At 37.0% G+C, this 15,955-nt stretch overlaps 1 protein-coding gene and 1 long non-coding RNA gene across 2 annotated transcripts in view; both read left to right on the top strand.

Moving 5' to 3' along the window:
- LOC127843022 (uncharacterized) overlaps positions 1 to 15,955 on the top strand; it is a 118,663-nt gene that overhangs the window by 70,368 nt on the left and 32,340 nt on the right. The window lies entirely within an intron of this gene.
- On the top strand, positions 1,442 to 8,764 carry LOC127843044 (uncharacterized). Its single transcript, XR_008032062.1, has 3 exons — positions 1,442 to 1,596; positions 2,312 to 2,438; positions 8,616 to 8,764. It is a non-coding gene; the product is annotated as an uncharacterized LOC127843044 (long non-coding RNA).

The following is a 15,955-nucleotide window of genomic DNA, read 5'->3' as shown; positions in this document are numbered from 1 at the left end:
GACGCAAATCCTTCTTTCTTTTTACCAAATCAGAAATCAATCAGTTCACTTGTCCACGATACAGTATTCTTTTGAAAACCTAAGACATTACATTCCGACATGTATAAATGAGTCTACACGGAAACCCCGATATTTATGAAGATTTCAACGTGAACACAAGTCCTGTCATACATTTTTCACAGATGTCATTAATACAATTTGTTAGAGACAAACTATACTTAATCTACATAGGTCGTATTTTATTATGTATAAACAAGGGTATATTAACAATATTTATCAGAACATTTGCGTTTATACTGCTACCAAACGACAATAAAATACATATTTGTTCTTCAATAATGCAAACAAAAACAAAAATACAACATCAACGGAAACATTTTTTACTGTTGATCAATTAGACTTTAAATCTTATTTCGGGTTTACTGTAGATAAAATAGTTTAACTCCATATACCACACACACTTTTTCAGACGAATGCAGAAGTTCGAAACCCAACTCTGTGATACCGTTGACAATATTCTGCTGTTACTCGGTCACGTGCCGTCAGTGCCTAGCAAAAACGCAAACGTAACCACATAACGTAGCACCAAACATCTAGACGACCACGAAAAAACGTCAGATCTCCTTCACTCGGACGCTTATTGTCCAAATAAAAGAGGGGCGAAATTGATAAAATTGCATATGGAACTGATTAAAATTATCGAGAGCATATCACTTTGATTTTATATTTAATATTTGCGGTAGACCAAGACATTGGAGAAAGTGCTGCGAATGCTTCTGTTCTTATATTTCCCGAAAAATAGGAGGGAAATATAGTAGTCGATGTGTTCGTCTGTCTGACTTCTTTCTTTGACGGCATAAGTTTTCTTGGGACTGACATATTTTAAACTCATGTTCATGAAACGAACAATTTCTGGCAAACTCAGTTGCACACAAATACGCTAATATTTAGCGCATTTCGATCTCCAGTCGACATGACATGCCCGTTTAAAAGCCCCGTATCAGAAATAATCAGCGTAGATTTATGCCGATTGGCGGGATAGGACGGGAGTTCCGCTTATGTTCCGGATGTAGTGACTTATCGCTATCAGGGCTGGAAATGTAACAAATGACACATGTTTTTGTGATATTAAATGTGTCAGCAGGACATGCCTGCGTTCTGTGGACTCAAATTTAGTAATAAATAAATAAATGATAATAATAATGATAATGCTAATTATAATAATAACAACAATATCAATAATAATACTAGGAAGTATTATTATTATTTTACCGTTTATTATTATGATAATAATCCCTTTGCCGTTAGATTTGACCTCTGTGACAGATATGTCCAACTTACTTGGAATATTGTAAGATCAGATAGCTGGGTCGTTACACTGCGAAATTACTAGAGATAACGAACTGTTTGTGTTTGATGGGTTTTTCCACCTGTACTTGTATTCGAAATCATTGTTTTTGGTCTTTATCCGGAACCATAGATTTAAAGTTTTAAGTAAAAGTGGAAGTGGATTCCAAAGAAGTTTACCGATTAACAACTTTCTTCATATTTTAGTTCGAAAAGTGCTTGATTCTTTATCTACGTTCATGAATGAAGGTACCAGACTGTGACTCATATTTTGTGATTTAAACCCTTCACGAGTTTGATATGCGTCTTTACTTATCGTACTGTACTCATGAGGCACATATTTTGAACATATTGTGTAATATAACAGAGCGCTATCAAGAGCCTTTCGAAATACGCGATCATCTCGTTCCTACTCATACTCATTGTCGTCATAGGAATTGACTTCATGTTCTCCAACAGAGGAAAGAACCGGGGCTTGTGTTACTTTCCCAACAGTTCACAGCTTAAATTATAAGGCTTGAATTGAAGGAAATATACTTTTGATCACATAAATCCAATCGAATAAATCGTACAAACACGTTACTTTTTTATAAGTTTAGAGGACGGAACTTCAAAATTTTAGCCACAGAATGTGTATTACACAAATTAACAGTCATGACGGTTGCAAGTTGAAAAGGTTATTGATATACTCATTTGGTAAGGCTTGACTTGAAAAAATACTTAATACTTGAAGAAGTCCAGGACTTGTGTCAAAAATAAAAAAAAACATGACCATTGCTTTAGGTTTTGGTACTAACGTTTTTTACAGCATACAAAATTATACTGAGTGCTGCCGCGCAGTATAGTCGGGACCACCTTGTCCGCTATAAAATCGGGCGAGGTTGTGTGATCTTAATGGCGGACATGGTAGCTTCTGAACAGACTGCGCAAATGACTGCTCGTGGCATTTCATACATGTTTGCAGGCGGGGACACAATTATGATCTTATATGATGTCTTGTAGTTCAAACACCTTCATTGGCCACTGGAATTATGTCGGGATCCAGCATAAACATGCTCTTGTGGACGACATACCTCTCACTCACGACGATAGTAAGTATAAACCCTTGTTTTGTTTTAACCTTATTGTAGCTCGATTTCATCGAAAGCCTAAGGCTTATTGGGAAGCTATATGGCCCACTTCATTGAAAAACAGTACTTGGTGTCTTTTGGGGAGATGTAAGGAAAGCTGCGAAAGCGGTGATCAAACCCATCACATCTCAGTGGCTAGGCAGACATATCCACTTCACCACAGCGAAATTTAGAAGGTTTAAGACAATACTGGTTATTGCTGATTACAGATACGTTTATTTAGTAAGTATCGGAAAAACATATACACGAGCCCTGTCGAGTAGTTTAGGATTTAGTGACGAAAAATTAACGTACCTGGGTTCAACATTGACCTAATATTTTATTTATGCCATCGTTTTTTCATTTTGCTATATGTAATCTGATCAATTGTAAGACTGTAATCGATGTTTCATTTAACGTAAACATTTTGAACGTGGCGTACAATAAAAAGACATACTTTTTTGTCAATTAGTATCTTTAATTAATCATTAAACTTGCCTGTTAAAATAAGCATTAGCTTTAACATTGGGTTGCTCAAAATAACGCTGGCTTTTAACGGCCAGTTTAACGGCAGTTTTTGCCGTTACCTTTAATTTAGGTCTAAAGCAAAATAAAAAGCTAGGTTTCAAAATGGCTTCTTCGCCGCCCGTTCCTTCTTTTATAACATTGAATGATGCTGAATCTTTATAAACTTCCGAACTTATGACATGCTGTTCGTTGGCCATAGCAGCCTCTGGTACGGTCCCTTCATTCGTGTTCTTCCTTTCAAGCATTTCCTGAGTAACAGAGGTTTTACATTCCTTTTTTAAGTTTTGCCACTTGTTCTATATTCATCAGCACTTTTCATTGCAACCCCTTGTGAATAAATCTCTTCTGCTTTCTTTAGCCATGTTTCCTGTTTCGTTTTGTTACTCAAAGTATTTGAAAACTTATAAGTTATTATTGCAAAAATTTTCTCCTCTTTTACAAGTTCTTCCAACTTGCAAGTTTCAATCGTACTAAAATTTACATTGCGTATTTTTTCTTTATATTTCAGGAAAACAATTGTCTGCTGTGTTGGAGGACATTTTGGATAACAGGAACAGGAAGTTGAAATTTGGAATGGATTGTGTGATTTAACACTGACGTAAAAGTCTTAACGCTGCGTTAATTAACGTCAGCGTTAAAACTGTTTCAGCAACATGAAGTTAACTGCTGAAAAAATTACGCTGCGTTAGGGTACTTAACGGAGGTAAAGCTTAACGTTAATGTTATCTTAACGGTGCTGTGAGCAACTCGGCCTTGGCCTTGTGGATTCTAAATTACAGGTCAGATATCAGTTAATGTATTAGATCCAGGTCAGATTTCAATAAACACCTGGGATACAGCTTGGTAATAGTGAACTTCAAGGATTTCACGTATTATAAATACATCAAGTGGTCCCATTGGAATAATATACAATGTTTCATGTTCTCTTATAGAAATAAACAACTTAACGTGTCACTCAATATATCAAGTTGCGTTGTATTCAATTATATGCGTAAAAACATAATTCCTAATGGATCAGGCTAAACAACATTTTAAGATTTTAACCCTTAAGTTTGTATTCGTATCCGAAATAATTCAATATTTAAAGTAAACTACCCTTAAATGTTTATTAGACCAGTGATCTAACTTCTTGGGAAAGTGTCGACATCGCGAGTTGAAACATAGATGTGGATGAGTTCGAACTATGTCAGATTTCGTGTTTGGTAGCCGCATTACGTCACAAGCGTCAGCATAAGGCGTATAGCTTGTAGACGACGCATTCAGACACGTGCAAATCAAGAGTGTAAAAATACAAGATTTCGTTCAGAAAATGTGAACACAACATAAAATGTGTTGTACAAATGTAAAATGAAACGTCAGTGTCAGGATTTATGACAGTAATACCCTATCCCACGTGTTGCACTATTTTTTTTATATTGTTAGATGTTAATACACATTTATTATACTTGCGATTGAAAAAAAGCACATAAAATATTCCAAGAACATTTTTCCCACGAAAACGGACTCCGGAGTGACTAAAGTCTTAAGCGTTCGATGCAACTGATGCGAAAGTAAGTTTGGAATAAAATGGCCTTCGCTTATATCACATGTATTGTTATATACAACGTATCCATTATAATATAATTCAGTAAATGCATGCCAGGATTTTAAAATGCGATGAGTGCATATTAATTATTGTTTTACTGCAATAAAATACTTTAAAAGAACGTTGTTTTTTTATTTAAATTTTCTTTTTATGTGAATGAAAAATGTACACTTTTTGTTAAGGGAGATTCGGCTGAATGTATGCCCCTTAAACGGAAAATCATGTGACCGTTTATGTCTAAATTTGGCATCCAGCAAGAATATTTATAGAAAATAAAAGGTAACTTCCTGCTTTGTAGTATATAAGAATAAAATAAGCCCTTATTTTCTCGTGCCGAGTCTCATATATTTCACAACTTTTAGGCAGTAATCTGTTTTTCTGTTTATCGTACATCTACGTACGGCGGCATAAAGGGGACATAGGAAATATTTTATTTAACTATTTTCTATGACGTGCGCACGTCATAGTTATGACGTGCGCACGTCAAGGCTATGACGTGCGCACGTCATAACTATGACGTGCGCACGTCGTAGCTATGACGTGCGCACGTCGTAGCTATGACGTGCGCACGCGATAGATATGATGTGCGCACGTCATAGTTATGCCTGCCCACGTCATAGCTTTGACATGCGCACGTCATAGTTATGACGTGCGCACGCCATAGTTATGACGTGCGCACGTCATAACTATGACGTGCGCACGTCATAGAAATAGTTAAATAAAATATTTCCTATGTTATATTATTTGACTATTTCTATGACGTGCGCACGTCATAGTTATGACGTGCGCACGTCATAACTATGGCGTGCGCACGTCATAGCTATCGCGTGCGCACGTCATAGTTATGACGTGCGCACGTCATAACTATGACGTGCGCACGTCATGTCTATCGCGTGCGCACGTCATAGCTATGACGTGCGCACGTCATAGCTACGACGTGCGCACGTCATAGAGACTGTCAAACAAAATATTGCCTATGCCCCCTTTATGCAACTGTATGACGTGCGCACGTCATAGAGACTGTTAAATAAAATATTGCCTAGGTCCCCTTTATGCCACCGTATCTACGTCCCACATTTTGTAATAAATAAGGAAATATAATCGCAGCAACGCTGCGTTTACAGTCCCCAAGATAAGCTGCGTATCTGCATCTTACACCATATTAAAATATTTAAACGCAAAGAAATACAATATCATGCATATTGAACACGCAACCAAATTGACATTTACGCAAATTCTTCAAATTTAATGCGTACAATACAATAGCTTGATCGAAAATGCTTTGCTCATTTTAGGTATTTCCTATTTGGAATTATTATTGTAACGCGGCGTTACATTCAGCAAGCGCCTGGATGACGGAGAAGGAAAACTGTCAAAGTTATTCAAACGCTCTGCGGACTAGATTTCATAGTCAAATAAAGCGTCTGACCAAATTATTTACGACGACATATAGGTCACAATATAGTAAAAGATTTCCTACACAACTTCAATGTGAAAGCAATAACTTCAACAAAAAATAAAGTCAAACTTTTGCGCATAGAGACCCCCATAACCATACCTTTTCTTAAAGAGCATTCCAAGCCCAATTGATTTAAAGAATAAAAAAGATAGGTCACGCGACATGTAAGAAAGAACTCGCCACGAATCAAAAGCCACTGTTTTACGGCCATCTATTTACCGGCTTCCATCCAGTTCATGAGGGTTTCCCGCCATCTGTCAAAGTCTTATGTAGTCTCCAATCTTCAGATAAAAGAGTGAATTTCTAGTAAATAACAATGTTTTCCCTGCCACATGCACACAGAAATATACTAAAATAAAGTCATGGCAAGTGACCCTACAGAGAACCGTGTCTTCAAATAAATGATGTTCATGTTTTTAGAGAGTATAGCATTGCACTCCAAAACGATTTAGTATATTGTACCCTATATGCCTTTTCAATTTGACTTAATCTGTCGATGATTGTCTATGTATTTTTAAAGCCTCTGTACTTTCAGTTTCTATAACGATGCGAAATAAAAATGTCAAAAAGAGGTCGAAAGACGTCCGCGACTGGTGCGCCAAAATATCAGTCTATATGTTTGAATGTTACAAATATGTCAGTTAACATCGGTTTTTTATGTTTATATTATGGACAGTTTCAAGGATTAAAGATGTTATGAAACATCAGTTTATTAGCCGGATTTTTTTCGAAAAAATCTCGGCTTATAGATTGATGTTGTCGGGCGGGCGGGGGGGGTGGGGCGAGCGGGCGGGCGGGGTGGCGGCGTGCTCGAAAATGTTAAAGTTCTTATTTCATGGTATAACTTTGGTATGCTTGGACCTAGAGTCTTCAAACTTGACATGAAGGTTGGCCAGGATTAACAGATGACCACTGGTCATTTCAAGGTCATTCATTTGAAGGTCAAGGTCACTGTGACCTTCAATATAAAAAATGTTAAAGTTCTTATAACTTTGGTATGCTTGGACCTAGAGTCTTGAAACTTGACATGAAGGTTGGCCATAACTAGTTAGTAACCACTGGTCATTTCAAGGTCATTCATTTGAAGGTCAAGGTCACTGTGACCTTGAATGTAAAAATGTTAAAGTTCTTATTTCATGGTATAACTTTGGTATGCTTGGACCTAGAGTCTTCAAACTTGACATGAAGGTTGGCCAGGATTAACAGATGACCACTGGTCATTTCAAGGTCATTCGTTTGAAGGTGAAGGTCACTGTGACCTTCAATATAAAAATGTTAAAGTTGTTATAACTTTGTTATGCTTGGACCTAGAGTCTTGAAACTTGACATGAAGGTTGGCCAGAACTAGAAAGTAACCACTGGACATTTCAAGGTCATTCATTTGAAGGTCAAGGTCACTGTGACCTTGAATGTAAAAATGTTAAAGTTGTTATAACTTTGATATGCTTGGACCTAGAGTCTTGAAACTTGACATGAAGGTTGGCCAGAACTAGTAAGTAACCACTGGACATTTCAAGGTCATTCATTTGAAGGTCAAGGTCACTGTGACCTTGAATGTAAAAATGTTAAAGTTCTTATTTCATGTTATAACTTTGGTATGCTTGTACCTAGAGTCTTCAAACTTGAAATAAAGATTGGCCAGTACTAGAAGATGACCACTGGTCATTTCAATGTCATTCATTTGAAGGTCAAGGTCACTGTGACCTTAAATGTTAAAATGTTAAAATTGTTATAACTTTGGTATGCTTGGACATAGAGTCTTCAAACTTGACATGAAGGTTTGCAAGCACACTTAGATGACCACTGGTCATTTCAAGGTCATTCATTCTAAGGTCAAGGTCACTGTGACCTTGAATGTAAAAATGTTAAAGTTCTTATAACTGGTGTGATAGAAACCTTTTTGAGTGATCATAAGGCTGTCTGGATTTCTGTGTAGGTATGTGCAAGCAAAACAATAAATAGTATTATTTCATCTAAGTTTATTTTCTTACATTTGATAATGAAATTGATGGAAACTTCAAACAATATCTTACTAATTTGCTAATAAAAAAATTGAGATCAAACTTTCCTAATTGTCAATTCAAGTTCATATTTGTGACCTTAAATGTTATTGTTGTTCATGTATATGCATGCATTCAAAACATAACACAAGGTTTGCTCATGCCTTGAAAAGTACTTACATTTCATTTTGACCTTTGAACAATATTTCAGTAATTTAAGTATTGCATTGACAAAAACACGAAAGGTACTTTCCTGTCATTTAAATCAAAAATCCGGCTTCAATGCGGTCATCTCCGACCGCGGAACTCTTGTTAAAGTTTATTATAATAGTTTACAGTTTCATTTAATCAATACAAGTGTGCAGCTTCAACAGAAGTAAAGCAGCGATGATTTTGAGGTATTCATTTTTATAACTCATTTCACCCTATTTCAAGAATGAAATAACCCTATTTTTCATAATCAATTGTTGAAAACCCTATTCCCCAAATAATTATATTGGGGCACTGGTTTTATTATAATAGTATACTGTTGCTCTACCCTGCCCTATTAAATACAAACTTAACAGTTTTTAGAACGTGCATTTCAGGGTTCCGAGTGCTGCAGTCAACTCAGCGTCACGTGGCACAGGACGGAGACTCGTGACATGCTCGTGTTTGATCACCTGCTCTACAAGATGCTCGTGTATGGGTGCAACAAGGCGGCTTCCTACAAGAACTACTTCTCGTTCAACAAAGTCAAGAAATTACCGAACGGAGTTCCCACCATGAAAAACGTGTAGCATTAGAAAATTAGCATATTTTCACTTTTTGTAGGGAGCATTCTCAGTATCGTTCCTAAACCATGGTTACCTCGATGTTCAAGTATGGCAACGAAATTTTAATACATAGCAACTGATATTTGGTCGTTATATGGAGCACCCGTAAATCGTTGTGTTAACCATTAAACTTGCGTGTATATGTGTATATTTTAAATATTAAATCTTTGGCATGGATGGATGCATTACATTATTCAATTTGATAAGCTTTTCAGACGTGAATTTATAGTTAAGGATGAGTGTGTACATTTATATTAAAAAATGCTGTCGTGTATGTTTCTACAATGTCTTTCATTCAACAATGTCATACAACTCCCCGATACACCATATCACTTGTATCCAATCAATATATGTATATGTATGCGCGGAATTAAAACACATTACGTTGCATAATAAAAAATAAATGATGCTTTGTGAATTAAAATGCTCATTATTTCATTAACCTCTGCACATTTATGTCATCAGCAACACAACATGTGGGTACCCCAAAAAATGTAATGCACACAGACTTAGTAGAATAACGTTCAGAGCACGGTGTTTGTAAACTAGTGATTGGCGCTTGATTTCACAAACAAGTGTATTTGTCGTTGAAATCGTTATATGCCGGAGATGAAAATGGCGGTTATTAAGATTATAATAGTGAGAAAGACTGATGATGATGACTGATGATGAAGATAAACATTTGTGATTATTTCTATGATGATGATGGTGATCATTATAACACACATGTTCATAACACTATATTTATTGCTGCTGATTATAATGATAAGGATAAGACAGCGGAGAGAATACAAAGATGGTTTATTGTGTATTTGAATTAATCCGTCGATTCGTAATATTTCGGACGCGAGTCGGATTAATTTAAGATCCCAGAGAAGCTTACGTTATCTTCTACAATAAGTTTATATTTATAGCGAGACAATAATAAAAGCGTTTAATAGATAAAAACAACCATAACCATAGCCAAAATAGATTAAATGAAGTAAATTTTACCTTGCATAGTAATAAAATATGTGTGTGATCTTCTCCGGTTACGCCCTTTGAAATAGTCATTAACAATTATTTGCAAAAGCAAGATTACATGACAAAATATCGCTGCATACTTCGATTTGAATTTACTCAGAATTTCAATAGCAACACACTCAAAAATAACTTCAAATACATGTAATGACATTTACAAAAACTAGGAATATTTGTGAACAAATCCTTATTTGACATTTTAAGCACCAGCTGTCAGGGATAAGCTGCCAACCACCCAGCAGTCATTGGACGGTTTAATAGCATACATACTTTCAAAGCCGTGCCATCATAGTAACCAATCGGATGATGATCTATGCATCTTAGTCTCGCTCTGGGGAAACAGGGCTTAATGCTTGTGCGTTAAGTGTCGTAACATATTAGCCTTGCAGTCTACCCGAGCTAATCAGGGACGATACTTTCTTCCTTACCTAGATTTTCGCTTAGAAGAGACTTAGTTAAACGCAAAATACCATAACATTGGCAAGTGTCGACCCTGATTAGCAATATCGGACTGCACAGGCCAATCTTGGACGACACTTTACTCCCGCGCATTAAGCCCCGTTTTCCCATGACGCGATACAAAAAAATATATTAAAATTTCTCCTTGTTAGTTTGTAATTTAGCCGTCGATTGGGTGGTCGGTCGGTAGGTTGGTCGAGCATTCGGATGGTCTATCCGAAGACAAATCATTAATAAATGAATATATAACGCGTACATATATATTTCTTTCAGCAAAATTCATTTGTATTTTTGCTCAAATAAGGTTGAGATATTCGTTTATTGACAGCGATATATGCTAATTAATTATGCTAAAACACTTCAATATGAATCTACTTATTTATTCGATTATGAACTTGTTTATCTATCAAATGGCGACTTTTCACGGTTATCAATTTGACCCATATCCACTCTCTGTCGTTGTGCACATAGAGAGTTACATGAAGGTATTAAGGTCATCCGTCTGACACCCCCCCCCTCCGTATCTCTCCGTATAGCGCAATCAGAGGTGGACGAACAAGGTCCGACCAGCGAATTTGAAGTCAGCGGTATTTTTGATAAGGGCACTGTTTTATTTACCATCATACGACAAGTTATAGTTACGACTGAATTTAGTTATTTTAAATTCTACATTAACGATAGGTTTGTTCCTGTGAGTTATGATATTAAAGAAATGGTATCGTCATTTATGGTAACTTACCTTTTTCCAAACTGTTGGTTCATTTTTTCACAAATTACGGTAATATTAATTCCTTATCATGTTAACATGTTCTTTGCAAATGTATGTGTTTAGGTGATGTACTATGTACACGTCTTAAATAAAATGTCTGTCTGTCATTTAAGACATTAATGCAATTAAGTATTTACAAATGTCAGAACGTAACATGTTTGCGCCTTTAAGGGTTATTTCGATGTGAAGATCGTTCGATCGTGAACATTCCTGCTCAGGGAATATTTCTGAAATATTTCATTAAGAAACAAAGTCCTTAGTCCGTATTATTTAAAAGTTCAGTTACGATTTTATTTTGTAGTGTCCAAAAAACTAGATAAAAATGAACATAGTTACGGCCAGTTTTAAATAAAGGACGCGTGGAAGACACAAAGAATTGTTTAAATACAATTCTGACCTTAAGTTATTTTAGATGATTAAAAAACGTTTAGATTGAGAAAGAAAAAATCATCATAGCGTAAATACTTAAGTTTAATAACATGCACCACAACACCAATTTATAAACCCTTACGAAAGAATTTCAAAGTACTGAAATTATTTATTTAAATGTCTATTTTAAGTTAAGCATCTCTAAATAATTTAGGTACATGTCGGTTATTACATATTATTAACAGCAGATTCGTAGCAATTCAAATTTTGATCATATATTTGATATCAAACATTTTCCTACAGTTCAACTTCAGTCGCGCTTTCGGAAATCCGATACCAGTGTTTACCAGAAAACGGACCTGTATGTTATAATTTAAGCGCAAACAGTCGAAACAGTCGAACCAAGATAGGGTAAAATATCACTAAAACTAACCGTAATCTGTATGTTTTATTCGTGTAACTGTCACGGACTGCCATTTTAAGAACACGGGTTGAAAAAGCCTTCTTTTACGCCCATATTGACAGAAAGCCGCGTTAGTTTAAACCTATTTATTTTAGCTCGATTGCACTGAAAGTACTTACTACTTATTTGAAATGCTCTCGAGTTCGTTTCCTGGGCCTAGAAACAGTACTTGGTGTCTTTTGGAGGAAATCTAAAGAACGCTCCCACAGGGGATCGAACCCGTGACCTCCCGGTCGCTAGGCGGACACCATGTCCATAACACCACGGCGTTGATAAGCCTTTACTCAATTGAGGTTAATATGGTAGACATATGAGCTTCTTAATGCATATTTAGTAACAGTGTTCTCAAACATCGGACAGCCCTTTTATATTTTACGTTTTAGGAAATGACGTCTTTTGCAAAATAGTAACACGCGCGAGGTGCAGCGCTGTTTTAGTGCCAATAATAATGACATACTAGTACTAGTAAGTATTCTTGACGCTGTTATTCACAAATGGGTCGGATGTCATTTGGGCGTCGATTTTGATTCTACTTATTTGGACTGGTACAGTGATGATAATACTGTTTTTGTTTTGTTTTATGAGTGCTGTAATTGTGAAAATTTATCGTTATTTTCTTAATAAATAGAACTTGATTTTATCCCGGGCCCGTATTCACCAAACAATTCTTAGACTTTCGCATCATTATTTCAACTAAACGTATTTTAGCTATTTTCAAAAGGATATGTATTATGTATGACGTTTGCATTAAAAACAAAACTTGAGTTAACTTAGAAGATTAAGATCGATGTTATTTACTTACACGAACCAGTTGTACTTCCGATCAGGGGCGACACGTACCGAAAGTGCAACGACACGTGCATGTTGTCGTGCAACGATGGCTACACACTAACAGATGAGACTGGCTGTCAGACGTGCGCATGCGTGGATTCAGAGCCGTGTAGAATTATCACTTGATCTGTGGTAATGTTGGTGATGATGATGGTGGGGTGAGTTTTATTTTGAGCGGGTAATGTTTGTGGAAGTGATGATGCTGACGAAGAATTGTAGAAGGATGAGAATAGTAATGATTTTTATGATGGTGCCGATTGATTATGATGTAGGTGGTGGTGCTACTGCTTCTGAGGCTGCTTCTAATGATGATGATAAGGTTGATTATAACATGTTGCTCATGATGTTGATGATGATTATGAAGATATCCATGATGATGATGATGATGATGTGTCGGTTGATGATGGTAGCGACGGGGATGCTATTGTATTTGATGATTATGATCATGATGTCGGTTCTGATAATGATGATGATGATGGTTATTATTATTATTATTATTATGATGATGATGATGATGATGATGATGATGATGATGATGATGATGATGATGATGATGATATTGATGGTGATGCATTACATGTTTAAGCATTTTCACTTTAGAGCAAAAGTATGGACTCTCCACGAATACCATTCTAGGATCTTCGCAACATTCCGCGTCACAGCGAAATTTGGAACAAACCACAAAAGAACCAACCACTTCAGCATCCGGTATGAGCTCTTCAAGCGGAAACGGGCTCTCATTATCCGGGAGCGGTCACGGCGCAAGTGCTGGAATAGACTCTTGGGGATCTGGTTCAGGAACCGGAGGCAGTGGCGGGAGTGGTGATCCCTGAAATGCAGCGTCGGTTGGAGACAGTGACGGGAGCGCTTCAGTTTGCGGGATGGACGCATGAGGAGCTATTAACGTCGTAAGCGGGGCGTCTTTTAGTTGTTTCGGGCCAATGTGTCTGGGAAGCGAAAGTACTGTTATTTCGTTTTTTGATTTTAACTTTTTGATTTTGAGGCTCGTTCTTGTAAAACGGAGCTTAATGCATAAATGATGTTAAAAGGAGTTCGCGCATGCTAATCAGGGACGACAGTTTCCGCTTTTAAGGAATTTACTGTTTAAAAGAAGTGTCTTCTAGACGAAATTACCAGTCTTGGCGGGAAGTGTCGTCCCTGTCTTGGCGGGAAGTGTCGTCCCTGTCTTGGCGGGAAGTGTCGTCCCTGTCTTGGCGGGAAGTGTCGTCCCTGTCTTGGCGGGAAGTGTCGTCCCTGTCTTGGCGGGAAGTGTCGTCCCTGTCTTGGCGGGAAGTGTCGTCCCTGTCTTGGCGGGAAGTGTCGTCCCTGTCTTGGCGGGAAGTGTCGTCCCTGTCTTGGCGGGAAGTGTCGTCCCTGTCTTGGCGGGAAGTGTCGTCTCTGTCTTGGTGGGAAGTGTCGTCCCTGTCTTGGCGGGAAGTGTCGTCCCTGATAAGCCTATGCGGACTGCACATACTAATTTGAGACGTTTATAAAGCATATGTATTAAACCCAATATTCCAAAAACGCGGCTAATAGAGTGTCCATCGTTTGGTCGAGGGGTTCCGAGTTGTATCACCGCTTTCATAAAGAAATGGGTTTAGCATTCAACTAATTCAATAGTGTCTTAATGCGGCAAATTTTAAAATACACTCATACGGTGTTAAAATAAAAAGACAAATAACAGATGACCCCGTCGATGGTATTCTTATCAAAATTCTCAATATGCGTGGATGACATTTTGTACTTCATGTTATGGTATAACACATAGGCAACGCCATTGTCTCTATTTCATTATAAGTTTTGACCTGTTTATTTACATGCCCACATGTAATGGGAAACATGATAAATTGCACATGTCCTTCCGTCCGACCACCCGTGGTTAAACGATTGAATAACATTAATGTGTAAATGAATGTAAAGAAATGACTTATGTGTGCGACGACTTTTTGAAGAATACTCTCAATTAGTTTTGTGTAATATGTATATTAAAGCGGGACTGCACGAATTTTATATGTGTTAAATGGTAATAAATTGATACAAAATATGTTACAAGAACACAAAATAAGCAAGAAAAAAAGTATACATTGAAGACCAATTTCATAAAATGCAGCAGACAGATTAGCTCCCCGAGCCGATTGTGACGAAGATATTTCGTTCATATGTTCCTACAATAACCGAAGCATTCGTCTTTTTTATGAGGATCGGAGTTAGTGTTTGTGTGTCGTATAAATAGATATCGTTGCCGGAAATTAAAATGATCCGTAAAAATAAATTTAGATTCACATCGTTCATGCATGATATGCATGCTGTCGAATTTGACTATAATACAGACATTTTCGATTTCAGAATAAAATATCTGGCTTATTTCGCATTTTTCGACACATGTTCTTCTTAACTTTTATCTTAATTTATATTGAAATATATGTCTTATATGTTTTTTATTACACATTTTATATAAATTCACAAAGATTTGACAAAATCGTGCAGTCCCGCTTTAAGAATCACAAAACACGCACATTTAATGAATACGTACTACATAATATACGCACTATTTTAAGAAAATATTACGCATTCGCAAATCGACGTTATAAAACCTTGAGTTAATCTCTTAAACTTCTATATTGCATGACCTATGTATGTTTAATTGAACATGTATTTCACTAGTATAATGACTTAAAGTGTGTCTATGCAGTGGCCTTATGTGGGGAAATTGATGAATTGAGGTCATTTTCGAGCGTGCGATGCCTACGAAGTGAGTTCGGATAATAAATTTCGCTTTTATCGTTCGTCCGTCCCGTTTCATGGGCGGAGAATAAATCGAAACGTGATATAGGAGTCCAAATCATACTTCATGCTATGAAAGAAGGAGCTGGATGGAGTTGCAGGAAGAATGACTCTTAATGGATAAATCCGATTTTTTTTTTAATGTCACCAGGATAATGAAGATGTTTTTTGTTCCATATTTTACAACAAATTTTGTTTTAAGATGCCACATGTAGCGTATATACACGAGCACTGAATTTCTTCATTAAGGCGGCATCAACCGATGTTTCCGGTAGTTAGTGGAAGCGGTAATGGCGGCTGCACGGGCCCGTTCTGTATGGGCGCCAGAAATGGCGGCAGTGGAGGAGCCAGAAGTGGCGGTGGGATGATGGGCGGACCCAGGGGAGTGAGAGGTAAATATTGGCGTCCGTTCCTGTT

This window comes from Dreissena polymorpha, chromosome 8 (genome assembly GCF_020536995.1).
Source record: "Dreissena polymorpha isolate Duluth1 chromosome 8, UMN_Dpol_1.0, whole genome shotgun sequence".
NCBI lineage: Eukaryota > Metazoa > Mollusca > Bivalvia > Myida > Dreissenidae > Dreissena > Dreissena polymorpha.
This window is presented reverse-complemented; position numbering and strand designations above follow the sequence as displayed.